The sequence below is a fragment of the Tupaia chinensis genome, unplaced genomic scaffold, assembly GCF_000334495.1.
Source record: "Tupaia chinensis unplaced genomic scaffold, TupChi_1.0 Scaffold000561_1, whole genome shotgun sequence".
Taxonomy (NCBI): domain Eukaryota; kingdom Metazoa; phylum Chordata; class Mammalia; order Scandentia; family Tupaiidae; genus Tupaia; species Tupaia belangeri.
In genome coordinates this window covers 1,731,098-1,735,144 of record NW_006160074.1, presented here as the reverse complement: position 1 = coordinate 1,735,144, position 4,047 = coordinate 1,731,098, and positions in this window count along the sequence as shown.

The window sequence follows — 4,047 nt, the reverse complement described above, 5'->3', positions numbered from 1 at the left end:
ATTCCTGCTTTGACTTTCATCCCTGTTTTCTGCACTGAGCTGAGGCCCACTGGGGTAAGGAGTGGAGCTAAACATCCAGGTGGGGACACTGGGGCTTGGAGAGGCCCAAACACCACCTCAAGGCATGCTCTGTGGGGTGGTCCACACCGGCCACTGGCTCTCCAGTAACAGCTCTGCAGGTCGCCCTGGCTTGGGCGCTGTCCTTGGTGCTGAGCCCAGACGCTCACTCTCCAGCCTGACCTGGCCTCTCATTTGGCTGAGGAACCCACGAGCCCTTCAGAGCCAGGTCTGGCAGAGGGAGACAAAGCCCTGGGAGGACAAGTGGCTTATCCAGGCCACACAGCGGGTGCCGAGCCCTTGGAGCGCCTCATCACTGACAGCGCTGCCTGCAGACCTGTGGTTTGCGAGTGGCATTTCACCTTCTCTCGTCTCCTGGACGCACCGCGAGTGCTGCTTGAAACCGGCTTTTACACTTACAGTGGTCACTGACTCTGCCAAAGAAACAGGAGGTAGAAGAGTGTGGCATTTGCCCATTTACTGATTTATGTTCACTCCGAATCTTTAAAATAGCCCTTTTGGGGGGCTGGGAGGTGGCATGGTGGTTAAGGGCACTGGACTCCCACATGGTTGACCATGGTTTGAGTCCTGGACCTGGAAGCCTACTTTCTCATTTTTCCTCTCTCTCTCTCACTCTGTCCCTTTCTGGTCAAATTAAAATAAATAAATGAATAAATAAATAAACTTAATTAAAATAACTCTTTTTTCTTTCTTTCTTTTTTTTTTTTAAAAAGCACTTTTGGGGGCCAGCAGGTGGCATGAAGGTTAAGGTGGTGGGACCCTACATGGCTGACTTCATGGTTTGAGTCTCAGTCCCATCAGCTTGAAAACACACTGGGAGCATGTGGGTGCACGCCCAAACCCTGCGAGGGGAGTGGAGGAGAAGGGATTACGGCATGACCCTCCACTGAGTGGGGGGTGTGTGTGTGAGGAAAGGTAATTACTTACTTTCCTTCTCTCTCTGTCTCTGTCTCTCTCCACTAATGCATGAAAAAAAAACAAACAAAAAACAAACAAAAAAACTAACCCTATTGAGCAAGACAGGGAGCGTGGAAAATCGAAGTGAGATAGACAAGATTCAGAGAGGTTAAGTGACTTTCTTAAGGTCACCCAGCCAGAGTGTCAGAATCAGGACCTGAATCTGGTCCTCTGTCTCTGTCCCCTAACGTGCTCTATGGTCACCACATGGGACTCGTTTGGCCAAGCTTGGTCCTGGGAGAAATCTTGTTGGGTGTAGACTTCTTGACTGGCTGAGCCATCTGGGGCTGTGCTCCCCCATGGTGCCTCAACCTGCTTCCTGGCACCTGCTGGGGCCCCCAGTTCCCCTAGCCTGGGTCAGATACCTTGTTCACAGCCATGCCAGGAGAGGAAGGGAGGAAGACCATTCACAGCCCAGCTGTGCCCCCACCCACCCCATGTATCCTGGAAGATGCCAGCCTCCAGGGCAGTGGCAAAGACAAACTGCACTGGGGTCCGCAATCTGGACCAAAGGGCTCCTCGACAACCGGGGAACAGACACAAAGGAGCCAGGCTGGGGGTGGGGAGGGGAGGAGGAATGGAAATGGAAGAGGAGCACCCCACGTGCTCTGGCAGAGAGAGCTGAAGCCTCCCCTGGCCGCCTCCTGCAGCTGTGCCCCGTGGTTGGAAGGATTGATGGCCACACCCCTGCACAGTCCAGGCGGCTCTCTCAGGCTGCTAGGTCATGCAAATACTGCAAGGTGCTTGTCACAGGTAGAATGATTCTCAGTCGTGGGCCACGGCCGGGCTACACGCACCGCTGCTCGCCATGCTCACTTCTCCTCCGTTAATAAGCACCCCTTCCCAGGGCGGGGTCAGGTGTGGACAGGTGCGTGCCTGCCTGCGATTGCCCACACACCCGCTCACCCCTCCTCTCTTTCTGCCCTCTTTCCTCTCTCCTCCCTGCCCTCCCATGTCTGCATCCAGGCAGAGGTGAATGGAGAGCAGGTGACCTGGGACTGCCGGGGGCTGAGAGTGCCGGCAGGGAGGAGGCCAGGAGTGAGGAGATGAAAGAAAGAGCCTCCTCGCTCCTCACCCCTCCCTTTATCTGTAATAAGCTCCCTTTTTCCGGATTGCCACGGAGGAGGAGAAGGTGGAAATTATTCCTGTTCTGCTCCTAGAAAACTTTAAAATGCTATCGCCATGGAAACTGCTCTGGAGCGGTTGTGGAGCACGCTTGTGGGAGAGGGTGAGGCGAGGGGAGGGGAGGGGGGGGATGAAGCTGCACTCACAGAGGTCTACCCCCATCCGAGCCCTGTCAGCTCTTTCGGGAGGTGAGACACCGCGGAGTCAGGCTATGTCCTTGAGGGCGAGGGCCACGGAGGCCATCCCTGACACAAGGGGCCTGGGGTCACTGGAATCCGTCCATCCCCCACGACTACCCTTCCGGAGCACTGGGTCTGCGAGCGTGCAGGCTCTGTGTGTGCAAGACGGTGGGGCGGGGGAGGGGGTGCAGAGACAAAACTTGGTCTTTGCCTTAAAAAGGCAATTGTGAGCGAGAGGAGAGAAAGCGTAGACACGTCTTCAGAGCTTACTGTGCACTTTAGACAAATTTCCTTTTTTAATCCACACGTCAACTGTGTCAAAAAGACAGTTACACCCCTGTTTTACAGGGGAGGGAACTGAGGCTCCAGGAACCCAGGCGACTTGCCCAAGGACACACTGCTGGTTAATGGTGGAGTCGGAACCCGAGACTGGTCAGCCTGGCTCCGGATAACGATGTTGCCCTTCATCCACTGTCGACTCTGGGCCAGGCACTGTGGCGGGCACGTGATGTGTTTATGTATTTCTAATTCCCATAACGTATAAAACTTTCAGCCCGCAGTTCACAAAGGAGGAACTGAGGCTCTGCGAGGAATGAGTTTCCCCAGATCACCTGGAGCTTAGCGTCCAGAGCCAGGGTTAAAAGGCATAAGGCAGGGCTGGGATTTAAATCCAGGTGTGTCTGTTGCTGAAGCCAGTGGCTTTTCCACCACACTCCATAGCCGGGTAATATGCAGGCCAGAGAAGGGGGTGGGGAAGGCTGGGTACGGGCTGCCTGTCTCAGTTTGAGGGGCCCTGGAAGGCACAGCGTGGCTCACGGGCACCTGTGGGTTTGTCTGTAAGGCCCAGTCATCCCTAGAGAGTCGGGCCCTGAGTTAGGGGTAAGGAGAAGGCCCCACGATAGTCCTGGCCAGGAACCCATCCGAAGGGCTTGGGCCGTGGCCTGGGACCTTACCCGGCCCACCAGGCAGGAGAAAGGCTGCTCGGGAGGGAGTGGGTGAATAGGAAAGAAATGAAGGATGAAGCTCCTTATAACTTAGTTGGAATGTCCTTCCTTCCTTCCTTCCTTCCTTTGGAGAGGGTTTTGCTACAGGGCATGTGCAAAGACAGAGAGAGACATAGAGACAGAAAGCAAGAAATCACCCCCAGGGGGGATGGCCACACCGCAATCCCTTCTCCTCCATTCTCCTCTCAGGATCTTGGGCACGCACGCCCACGTGCCCGGCGTGAGTTTAAGCCACTGGGTCTGGGACTCGAACCATGTTCGACTACTTGGGAATCCAGCGACATAGCCATTACACTAACTGCTGGTCCCTGGAATATCCTTCCTTTCGCAGGGGAGAGGGGAGGAAAGGCCACCTCAGTCAAAGGGCCAGGGCACGCTGCTGTCATCAACATCGACACCACGGTGCCAGGAGTTTAAGGCGCTGCGAGTCATTTCTCATGCCCACTGTGTTGGCCTTGGCTGAGTATCAAGCCACTTGAAACTTAGTAGCTCAAACAGCAGCCTTTCACACGTCCCATGATTCTGCGGGCTCGTGGGCTGTGCCGGTTCAGACGGGCACCTCACTGACGACTGGGGCTTCGGGTGGGACAGGCGGTGCCTCTCTGTGGTCCTTCCTCCAGTGCTCACCGAGGTTCAGCCTCTGGCAGCAGGCAGGTTCCCAGCCACAGAGCAAGGCGGGCTTCGGCGGGCAGGCCCGTTCCGGA